The sequence below is a fragment of the Uranotaenia lowii genome, chromosome 2 (genome assembly GCF_029784155.1).
Source record: "Uranotaenia lowii strain MFRU-FL chromosome 2, ASM2978415v1, whole genome shotgun sequence".
NCBI lineage: Eukaryota > Metazoa > Arthropoda > Insecta > Diptera > Culicidae > Uranotaenia > Uranotaenia lowii.
In genome coordinates, this window is record NC_073692.1 from 415966290 (window position 1) to 415978963 (window position 12674).

At 42.1% G+C, this 12674-nt stretch overlaps 1 pseudogene; it reads left to right on the plus strand.

Annotated features, from left to right (window-relative positions):
- On the plus strand, nt 1-1748 carry LOC129748704 (ubiquitin-conjugating enzyme E2 Q2-like; annotated as a pseudogene).
- Nucleotides 1749-12674: the final 10926 nt, after the last annotated feature.

Below are 12674 nucleotides of genomic sequence, written 5' to 3' on the forward strand. Positions count from 1 at the left end.
CTCGCAAGAAGAAAAATAAAACACACAACAAAAAGATGCGAAAAAAAAATACTAAATCGCCCACTACTAACCCCATTAAACTACTAACACAACATCGATAAATAGGGAAACAGATATTAGGCTAAAGAATTTGCTAGAGGTTAGGTCAAAGAATTTTATTGAAACATATCTAGAATATTTTCTTTTCACGAACACTTACATTGAATAGGAATTAGGAATTAGGGAAACCGCTGAAGAAGACCAAAATGCTGTCGATGACGCCATCAACATCAGAAAAAGTATGGAGCCATCTCGGGAATTAACGAGAACAAGAAGGAAATCAACGAGGGGAAGAAACTATACTGGGCCAATGGACGAAGCTGAAGAACGGAGGGAGCGAAAAAGCTAAATCGGAAAATGGGCATGGAAACGAAAAAAAAAAACAGAGAGGGTGACGTCGAGCGAAAGCGATCAGGACAGCGAAGGCGAGGAGGATCTGGAAATGCACGGGGTATAGCCAAGAAATACGAAATAAAAGTAGAACATCTAGCAACTCTAGAAAGACTAAGTCGAAGTCAACGACAAGATTATCTGAACGGATCATTCTCAGGTTCGGTACAGGCGACAGATCGGTTGATGAAGGAACTACGGGACATCTACCGGTCTGATTCGTGCAAGAGCAACATATACTCGATAGAGCTGGTCAACGTTTCGATTTACGAGTGGAACATACGGCTGATGTCGGTCGACCCGGACCGCCCGTTGCACAACGATCTTGTCCTGCTGAAGAAGAAGGAGGGACAAGGACAGCATCCTGCTCAACATCACCTTGAAGGAGAGGCATCTTTTCGAGCCACAGTGCGTTCGGGTCGTTCATTCGGTGGTTACGTACTGGTGGGTGGTGAAATCTGTATGGAGTGGTTTACGGAACAAGGCTGAAGTTCAGTATACACGGTCGAGGCGATTATAATGCAGAAAGCGGCCACTCTAGTCAAGGGTACAGCCCGAATACAATTTGGTGTGACCAAGAATCATTCATAGGGCCAGGACAGCTTGGCGCGTGCACAGCAGAGTTTCAAATCGTTGGTCCAAATCCACAAGAAGAACGGCTGGTTAACTCCGCCAAAGGAGGACGGATAAAAGCAAATTGAACGGGGTTGAGCAGCTGCAATCGGAACAGCAGTAAACCAGCAAACTATCCTAATCTTTACAGTAGCAAACAGCGACCGGAAGCACAGAGACAACAACCATAGCAGATAAGCCCCAGCCAACACACAGATTGGGAAAAATAACAAGGCAGCAACAGGAACGATATAAAGGATGGCTCAGCACTTCAGTTAACTACACCGCAAGCTTGGAGTTCAAAAAAGGTCGGCATTTTGGATCTTCAATTAGCTAGATAAAAGTTAGATTCCTGCACTCCCCTGTTTTGAAGCTATACTCTTCTAGAATAGCTTCAAACTCAGATAGTAGGGGGAGATGTAACGGACCTGAGGCCAATTCCCACGCAAAAAAGGTTTGCAAAAGGTTATTGGCCAGGGTACCAAGAAGCGAACACTGCTACTCATCAGCTTTGTTTTTTATTCAACTTTGTCAGCAAGAACTCGAGTGGGTCCGGGGCCCAGAAAAGTTCTTGTTGGCAAGTCAATTGAAGAAAAAAACAGGTGTTGACTGAGTAGCCAAAAAGAGATATAGAGAGAGAATGAACTTAGTTCTGTTCAGAATGAACTAAGTTCATTTCTTTTTTAGGGTATATATAAGAATCAATTACGATAATAAAAAGAGAGTTGTGAAACGAACTAAAACGCGATCGTTTACTTCGATGACCGCTCCGCTACACTAAATGTATATTTTCGACAAAAAAATGTGAAATTTAATTCGAACAAAACCAAAAATTATATGCGTTATGACATCACAAATGTTTCAAAACTTTTTCAAACGTTTTCATTTGATTTTTTATTAAAAACAAAGTTTGCTGCAACTTACCCCTTTTTCTTAGTATGGTGAAAATCACATGTTTTTGTTAATTTAAAAATAACAGATGAAACCAATAATTTTTCTTGACTACGTCAATTTGATGTCCCATCAACCTTAAAACTTTTGATGTGCAAGTGGTATGATTATCTGTGGACGTTGAATTTTTAGAAGCCATTTTAGTTTGGAAGTGTCGCATGATGCCCCAGTCGATGGTAATTGAGGAAATTAAACAAGTCAGGAACACCGTAAAACGAAGGCAAACGCCTAAAAAAATTAAATCAACCAAATCAGCAACTTAAAAGGGCTCTTTTACTCCCGTGGCTAGAATAATCTTTAATTACGCGGGAAGCTCTGTGGCTGCCGTTCATCCATCCAGCGGAAACCTTGCTTTTCTCGTTGATTGTGAAAATGGGAATAGTATGTAAATAAGCGAATGGAATAACGAAAAATAAAGGCAACTTTTATTAACGATAATGGAGGGGAAAAGTTTTGCACCCTTTTCATGTGGATGTTTCTGGATTTTTTTTTTGCTTTGTTCATCCAGGTGAGCTGTTCCTTTTTACTTTTGCTGAACCGTCGGATTAATTACGATTGAAGATCGTCTTTTTTTTTTGTTGCTGTTTTTTCTCTGCCACCGGTATTTTCTTGCCGCAATTTCCCATTAAACTTTGTCGGTGTAAATTTGCTATTCCTTTTTTGTGTGCTTACACGGTCGAAATTTTTACTCCCCAAAAAAGATGAAATACGGGAAATGCATTCCTTGGAAAATAGTTTTCCAACGTTAAAGCTTTTCCATTTAGCGAAAAAAAAAGTTCAACTAAATGTACTCAAGGGTTCGGTTATCGTTAAAACGGAACACTCGTTGAATAGATGTTGGATTTTTTTTATTCATTTTTCATTCTCATTCATATTTCCTCACAACTCATGCACACAGGTCATCAAGTGCTAAAACGTTGTGCGGTCCATTGACGGGATGTCACAAAAAGTGGCTCCAGAGAGTGACCGAGAGAAAAATGTACAAACAGAATCAAGAAGAATACTGAGCGCCGAGTGTTATACGTATTTGGAATCGTCCTCACGAGATGGCACTTGGCCGGCTGACTGATGTTGGCTGTTTAGATGGAGGGAACGTCGCGAGGTAAGAATGCTTGAAGAGGAAAACATTTTGGTAGGACCAGTTCCCAGCCCTCAAAAGCTAAGGCGTGGCTGTGCACTGTTTATGTTCTGGTCAAGTCACGCCACAAAAGAGCAGTTCGGATAGAACGAGTGAGTGTCTGTCTAGGTTCGTTTTAGTACATCGTTTTGGCAGACGAATTGCTTCAGTCACTTTAGCGGGAAACGGAAATTGCTATCCGTTTAGAGGAAGAAGGGTTTGAATGTTCAGACATCTTTACTTGTGAAAAAAGTTTCAATTGGATAGTTTGAAGAAACAGTACATAATTGTTTCTTATTCTTAATATTTCCTTGATTCAGGCTGTCCCTTAGAAACATAGAAAAATGCTTTTTATGATGTATACAATTTGTAATAGATAAACATTTTAAAATTGCATCAATTTCACGTTTTTCTTACGAAACATATGTATGTAGGTCTCATAGGACGACAACGATCCATCATCGTTCGGTATTTAAGAGATTCAGATTTAAAATTATTTAAAAAAAAACACAAATACATACAGGATCTTAGTAAAACTTGATGTTCCCTCGAAGATTCTTTTACTTAACTCATAACGTACAACTTTCGAGGATATGATGGCTAGCATCTTACAAATGTTAAAACTACAAACTTTGTTGACTTAGAAAGCTTATTGATATTCGGAAGGAGGTATGAATATCCACTTGATGTGAGTGTTGATATAGGTTGCTGCCAAATCTTCCTGAAACTGGCCTATTTGTTGTTGAAGGATGTTGTCAGCCCCACGGAAGTTGATTCCGTTGTCCGAATGGATTTCCAGTGGTGCGCCTCGGCGAACAACAAAGCGCCGGATGCTCATAATGCAGGAATCTGTTGTAAGGCTGTGGGCTATTTCGACGTGGACGGCTCTGATCGTTAAGCAGGTAAATAGAGCCACCCATCGTTTCACCGAGCTCCTTCCTCTCTTTACCAAGATCGGACCAAACAAATCTAAGCCAACGTAGCTGAATGGTCGTACGAATGAGGCTAAACGAGCCTCGGGCAGTGGGCCCATCATTGGTACTTGGGGTTTGCATTTATATACCTTACAGTTCTGGCATTGACGAATAATTTTATGTATTGTAATTCTTATTTTCGATATGTGGAAGGACTGGCGAAGTTTGTTCACCACAGTTTCGAAATTGGCATGTAGAAATTTTCGATGATAGAAGTCGATGATCAGTTCCGTGATTCTGTGAGACGTAGGAAGAATAACTGGATATCGGACTGTTATTGCGACGTTTCTGGCTGCTCCATCTCGGCTATCTACTCTGAGAATGGAATTTTCATCTAAGAAGGAGTTTATATGGTGAAGATGACTGTGTCTTGGGAGACGATGCTGCCGGCTTGAATTCTCTGGTCGACTTCGTTGAAGTAGGGATGTTTCAGCAGGATACGATTGTTGTTGTGCCATCCAGAACAACGTGTTTTCAGCTGCTACCAATTCGTTTTGGTTGAGATGGATTCCTTCTGCTTCAGCGGGGATTAACTTAACTCGGCGATTTATGTAGCGATGCACGTATCCGAAATTTGGCGTGCCGTCTTCAACTCCTCCACGGTGTCGGTCGGCTGCCTTGGTTGTAGCCATTCGTACTCGTCTTCTTTGAGGAAAGCTGGACCACAAAACCAGGCGTTTTGAGATGTCAGTGGTGGGCCTTGTCCCCACTTGGTGGCGAGGTCGGTGACGTTTTGCTTCGATGGGATCCAACTCCGAGATGCTGAAGTTGGTGAGGATTTCGCCATGCCACGAATTGTGTATATCTCCGATGATCGGAGCGAGTCCAGGCCAACACAGTACTGGAGTCTGACCACAGAACGCATCGCTTTATGGTAAGAGTGTGCCCCTCTTCGACGACTTTCCTCAAACGAGAACCCATTACGGCTGCTTGAAGCTCTGTAACAGCCGACTAGCTCAACCGGACTGTTCTTCTCAGGATCGGCCTGACACTATCCAGGAAGAAGGCTCTCGACCTTAGGCACGAGTATAAAACAGCGGACTTGGGCAGTACAACAAATCAAAAGGGGGGTTTCGGATGGCGTGCACGAACACGGGTTTACATTTTAGGGTTTATTGGGTACATACATATTGGTGGAAGGTTAGGGATTTAGCCATGGGTGGTTGGTAGTGGCTTTAGATTGGAGAGTGAGAGGGCATACCTTCTATGACTAGCGTGGTCTTGGGTGATGGATGCCCACGTGGTGGTGCCTACTGCGATGACCTTCCGGCGGGAGCTCGTACCGGTCCTATACGAGCTTTAGCAGGGTCGACTCGAGCTGCAGCAGATCCCGTGGTGATGTTGAAGCTGGACCCGGCGACGGCTAAACGGAACCGGATTTATCTCGGACCTGCTTCGGATCGCACGATTACCCGGAGCGGAAGTCAAAACCGGAAATACCCGGGATCGGGCGGATGTCACTGGGGCTGCTACCTTGACCAACGTCCACAAAGCCCTCCTCTTAATCGACTCGGGCGGATTTGGTTGGTTTCCTGATAGGCTTGACCGGAAGATGACCCACGTGCTTCCTCGATTTTGGAAAGGTTGTCGGACCAACTGGCGGAATGCGTCCGATCTCGATCGTGGTCTCGTCAGAACTCCCCGAACCTTCGATTCGTTTCCCGTTCTTTTTCTTCATCCCTCTCTCTCCTCGTTCTCCAGTGTTGCCAAAATGAGTCGGGCAACAATAGTTTTTCCAAACCGACCCATGCAGCCAAAAGGAAGGGTAGGAATGTGGGGGTTTTACACTGAGAAAATATTACTCTACATAATGCATGCCAAAAGTACCTTTTGTTACGCTGTTTCGTAACAGCTCCAGGCGTGGAATGGACCAATTTTTGCTGCAACTAGTGCACACGCGTACCCCCCGGCATTATTTGGAACACGGAAGTATCCTACGGCAGCGCAAGCATCTTCGCTGGCATCCACAAAGATGTGGAGTTGTACATCGTCGTAGTCGACATTGTTGAAGTAGCATCGAGGGATCTGCAGATCATCAATGAGTGGAAATCCTTCAATCCAGCGCAACCACTTCTCGTATTCTTGGTCTCCCACGGTTTCATCACACTGAGTAGAATGTTTCCATGTAGAACGAACGCTGCGAGCAATCCCAATGGATCGAAGAACAACATTAGACAGCGCAGTGCTTCACGCTTCGTTGGTTTACGTGTCGACGACACTAATTCTTGCAGTTCCGGTGCTAGGGTTGTAGAATAACCTTAAACGTGTTCGTGTGGCAGCCAGTGCATTCCGTGCACCCTTTCTATAGTTAAATTCGTCTCTAGTTTGAGAGGCTTGGGTTCAGAAGTATCTTTCTCACCAAAAGCATCCAAAACGGCTATGCGGTTTGACCTCCAATCTCTGATATTGAAACCGCCTGCAGCGTGTATCGATTTGATGTCTGTGGCTACTTCCACAGCCTCGTCTATGGTGATGAAACTATCGGCATAGTCGTCTACGTAATGGCCTTTGATTATTCCTTCAACAACCACGCGTGAACTGTTGTTTTTGAATTCTTGGGCGTTCCTGTTTTTCACGTATTTCGCTGACGCTGGTGAACACGCTGAACCGAACGTAGCGACGTCCATCACGTAGATTTCAGGTTGACTGCTTCCTTCCGGCTTCTCAAGAAATCTCTGCGCTTGTCTATCGCGTTTGTTGATACGGATTTGGTAAAACATTTCCGCGATGTCCCCGGAAACGGCCACCGGGAACTGGCGGAAGCGGAAAAGTACCCAGAGAAGAGGAGCTAGCTCGTCAGGTCCTTTGAGCAGCATGGTGTTGAGTGAAATACCGTCTACTGTCGCTGATGTATCCCATATCATTCGCACTTTCCCGGGATTCTTCGGGTTTACCACTACACCTAGCGGTAGGTACCACACTCGTCTAGGGTCGGAATTCCCTAATTCGGCCTCGGTAATTCGATGTGCGTAGCCCTTGGCTTGGTAGCTCTCCATCTGCTTCGTAAGGTTCAGCCGCAACTCCGGATTCCGAATCATCTTCTTCTCCAGGCATTCATATCGTTTGAAGGCCATCGGATAACTGTCAATGAATTAAAGCTGATCGTATTTCCACAGCAGACCTGTCTCGAAACGTTCTCCTTGCCTATGTGTTGATTAATCCAAAAATTGACGCGCTCTTGTATCTGCGTCCGATTCGAGTTTGGTAGTGGCATGAATCCCCATATCTTCGAGCTCAAAATATTGTCACACAACTTTGTGAAGAGAATCATCCTGCGAACAGCTACACGCGTGATAGTTCACCTGCACCGGTGTGTGCTCCGATGACATGCCTCCATAGATACACCAACCCAACTTTGTTTTCGCTGCCATAGGCTCGTGCGCACGACCTTGCTTGAACCGTAGCGGAACGGTCATATGTAGGTTGTTGACACCAATCAGGATCCTGGGCATTGCATCGGTATAGCTATCAATCGGAAGTCCTTTTAAGTGTGGATAGTCTCGTACCAAACTGACGTAGTCCAGTGATTGGGTGGCGAGGTCAAGGTTGTTCACCGTACGCGCATCTTTCAGGCGTATTTTATTTTTTCTCGGACCAGAAACCTTTAACTCGACCAGCTTAGAACCGTGTTCGGTGCGCGTCATATCCCCTGTCCATTGAAGGCACAACACTTGTGGAATACCTTCTACTCCGAGCTCTTTTACCAACGAGTCTTTGACTAGCGTAGTCGACGACCCTTCGTCGACGAAAGCGAAAGTATCCACAGCATTTCCGTTCCCGTAAACGGTAATCGGAAGAATCATGAACATGAAAGTCAGTTCCGGACTACGATGGATATTACTACTGCCACTTGCTTGTATGGCCGGAACAGATGGTGTTGTAGGCGGTGCTGCGGAGCTGGCGGGGTTCTTCGTCGTTGCTCTGTTTGCATCTTCTGTGCCGGAACCGGATTGTCGCGGATTTGAAGGGGTTTTTGTACGTCCAGAGTGTAGAAGCGGATGATGGCGTACAACCGTTGACCCCACACCTACCGCTGATGCGACAGGATCGCCTTCCATGATAGTTCGAACAGTTGCGACAGACTCCTTGTTACCCCACAAATTCCCACCGCTCGTCGACGCTGAACGCTTTAAACTTACTACACTCTTTGAGCGGAAGCTGGTTTTGAAAACAGGCTGGGCAGAGTTTTTCTACCGGCGTTTGATTCTCCTCAGCGGCTTCTAGGTGCACGTTTAGCGAACCACGTTTGGGCTTCGGTTTATCCTCTCTCGAAACTGCTCCCTGGTACACGGCCACACAACTCGCTGTCTTCGCTATTCTGGATACAAACCGTGCGAATGTTTTCAGGTCCACTGGATCTTCACTTTCAATATATTCCACCCATTGGTATTGATATTCGGAAGGGAAACGGTTTACCAACTCATTCAACAAAGACGGATTTGACAGGTGAGTTTGTTGATTGGCGGCCTCCAAATAACCGCAAAGGCTTTGAACCGCAATCCCAAAATCGATAAACGATGCAAGCTTCTCCGCTCTCGGTGCAAGAACGGAAAGCACTTTGTCCAGTAGGGTATTGATGAGAAGTTCTGGATGCCCATAAAGAAAGCGGAGTGTTTCCATAATGAATGGAACCGATTCTGGAATGTGAAGTCGGCTGCGAACAGATTCCAGGGCAGAACCCTTTAAACAACGTTACCGTCTACCGAGGTTCTCAACCGGGCTATAGCCGCAAGCTAAGGTAGAGTTTGTGAAACTGCTGATAAACAACGGCCAATCATTGGGATTGCCATCGAAAGTTGGAAGGTCTCGAGGAAACACTTGTCGAGCTAATAGTTGAGAGGAGGTGGGTTGATAGGTGTTACGAAAATGGGTGCAATCCGGAAGTTCGTTTGGACCTAAGCCAAGTTGTGTGATAAGACTGCGAGGTGGTCTATATTGCTGTCTCTATTGTGGCCAGAATTGTGAGAAGCATAATATGTGGGAATTTGGGCATAATTGGTTGCATGATCATAATTATCAGGGGCAGTGTTGATTGGAGCATTGTGGAATATTTTGTCGGATGGGCAATATTTGGTGGCAAATATATTTGGCTTTTCAGAACGGTTATAATTTTAATGTTAACAAATTGATAGGAACTTACAAATTCAGTGCGCAAATTAACCTTTCACGCCCGAACAACTTCTATGATTGTGTGTTTGTTGTATGTGTTTGTTTGCTGTAACTACATGTAATTAGGTTTTAAAATAATTTAATATTAAATTTTGAACCTACTCATACCAAGTATAACTAGTTCCATTGTTATGTAGCAAACAATTTAGTATTTTAAATAGTGGATGATTTATCTAGAAAATGGACGGTTTGTAGTTATTTTCCTGCAACTAAGTTAGGTTAGGTTAGCTAGAAATTGTGTTTAGTCTTAGTAGTAAATTTGTACCTGAGCTTGTCCGTTTCAACAGAACTTTGCCGTACTAAACAAACCGCACTATTAGTTTTAAGATCTTCGCAATTGTGTCCCAAGAAACTTAGTATTTAAATTGAAATTACTGTAATTTCGCACTCGTAATGCTCGACAACAGGTTCTTTCCAGATGACACGAATAAAAGAGACAGAGAAATACGCCGAGCCGGATTAGCTGTCAGATGACTCGCCAGTGAACTGCATTTCTCCGCGACGCCTTACTTATCCAGTGTTGCTGTTCTTAACAAGTGAACAAACAGTTAAAACAATTTTTTGAGCATTAAATCAGCCCAAAAGATCTACTGTTCATTTTATTTTATTTCAATTCATCCAATTTAATTTCATTTTCAGTCAAAGTGTCTGAAAGTATAAGTGAGCGCCGATGTGGACTAGTGGCGCAAGTCTGGTTTTGGTATGCCAGGCATACTGGGTTCGATTCCCGGTATCGGCAAGAAAACTTTTGGGTTCGAATCCCATAAGTGGCCGACAGGTTAGATGTGTTTCCTCATATAACTGACTACATAATAAGAATGTTCAATCAGTTGCCAGCTGGCCAGGTATTTACACGGATGCCGGAATACCTGTGAGTAAACAAGCCCACCTGATTGATTTGTTCTTCCAAAATAAACCTACATCAACACAATACATTCATCCATAACAGTTCATACGAAGCCATGGAGCCCGAATATAGTACACGCGTTGCATTGGGGATTTGTCGAACTTACTAATTTACAAATGCATGTGAGCACATACTTAGGCAGAAACTGCGGTGAATTCGTGCACCCATGGTGGATAACCGACATACAAAGTACCTGAAAGTATCAGTGTTTTCGGTCTTCTGCTATTCTCGGTTGTATTCGGCTGCTAGGCGCGTATTGAATACACAGCGGTGCGTATTGGCAATACAGTTTTGTTTTGTTGTTTTCAACGTGTTTTTTAAAATCAAGTTTTTAAAGCAACTAAATGAATTTGTGTAAGAAAAAATCATAAGCATTTGTAGAAAACATTTTTCTTCAACGAGTACACTTTTTTTTCACTCAAAACGTACGTAGAATACCGATGAAGCATGTTCCCCTATCTACTGCAACACGAGATCAGGAAACCTCAAATCGTTTAAGGACCATTTTTTTATTTTTAGGCAGTTAAGCCAAAGTCCAGCCTGGAATAAAAGTTCCACAAGGTCCGAAACTGAAGGTTTAGCTGTTCCCCAAGTCCTTCGAATATTGTTCCCCAAGTTTCCTGAATAAAAACGAAAACCCTTGAAAATATAAACTCTAAATATCAGTGTGTTTTTTTTTTCAAACTAAAGAAGAAATCTCAATCCAAAATGGGTTTGTGTGATGTTGAGCATATTAAGACTTTTTGAGAATTTAATCAGGTTGTTGGATTCATAATTTATAGACTAAAACTAGTTCAAGTTACGGAATCGATATTTTATCAGCTTGAGGGTTTTCTTCAATTCAGTGAAGCCATGAGAAACCGTTGAATTCCCTGCATCTATCATAGCTGATGTGGAAACTTTGAATTGATAAGTTAGTGTTTTAAAATGTAGGTTCTGAATATTTTAAATGTTTTTGGAATAATTAAATTGATGTTCTCATATTGGTCGGAAGTTCAAGCTTACAATTATTGACAAAATTATGTTAGTAAATCTTTTGGAACAACACAGTTAAATCGATCATTCGATCGCGATGACACGATGGATAATCCCGCTTAAAGCTTAGTTCTTTTAGAAATGGGACACTTTCTTTTGCTAATAGCTCGTTTACTAGTAATCGGACACTCAAAATTTTGACAGCATTTTGTTGCCTGTAAAAAGTACTATCCGACCTATTTTTTTCAAAATTTAAAATTTACGCGTTTTTGAGATATTTACGATGCAAGAGAAAAAGGAAAAAATAATTTTGCACAGTTTCATTCAAAACTCATCTTGATAATGTAGCCGAAAAAACTGTTAATTATTCAAAGAACTACTGTGTGTGAGTGGTGGAAAAGTATGGAAATACTGTCAAAAATGTCCACAAAGTTCAAATCAACCATTGGAGTGAAGCATATGATCGATAACTTCGGCTAAGGGTCATCAGGGAAGTCAAGTCTCATACCAGCATTTTTAATTTTCAATAAGCGAAAAACTAAGGGTAGATCGCTAAAATATAAAAAAAAAAATTCCGATAAACTGAAAGTGTTGCTTCTTAATGAGTCATTCAAACCTAACCTCAAACAAAATTTTTTTGCTAGATCCACAGCTCGTATGCTGTATATCTGGTTCCGAGGCTATGGGACAGATGATTTCTGATGATCGACAAAACTTATGAAATACCCTATTTTAAACAAATTCAAGCGTTTGAATCCTATAACACGTCTGCTCGTGCGAAGGTCCCGAGTATATTAAAGTATGTATTTGCTTATTATTTTGTATAAAATATAATGATTTGCCAAAATTCAGCTCCTGTGGAAAAAAACAACAATTTTCAAAACGAAAACTATGGTTTTCACTCTTTTCAAAATCCTAAAAAGAGTTATCTTTTATGTACCCTTCGCAACCTATTATCTATACTAACCGATTATACTTTAAGTTCAATCTCCTCATGGTTTTACTTCGTTATTGCCAGATTTTGCCAGCAGAAATTCCATTAAAAACGCTCAAAAAGTGACTCAAAAATAATCAAATGTGTTAATTTCGAAACAGCTGTATCCACTAAAGTGGCCTCAGTTTCTTTTAAAAGAGAAGTATTGGTCCAAAAAGTATCAGAAGTTGAAGGAGGGGGATGTAGCCACCTAAAATACAGATTAGACGCAGTATTAGTTTGAAAAACTGATCATTATCATGACTGAAAAAAGTGTGCGCTGGCCGATGGGAGGTACCAAGAATAAAGTAGAAGTTATACTAACAAAAAAACGATAAATATTTTTTTTCAAATTTTTTCATGAATAATCATAAAATTACCTTCATTTCCTTCATAGAAAGTATTTAGATCAAATGAAAGGTTTTTGAGATACACGCATTCGTAACTGTCCCATTTCTAAAAGAACTAAGCTTTAAATGACTAAACCGCTAAACTCTAATCATCATCCCCCTCGTAGTTATTCAGTTGAGCAGCTGATAACAATTACGCGAAGCAGCGATAATAACT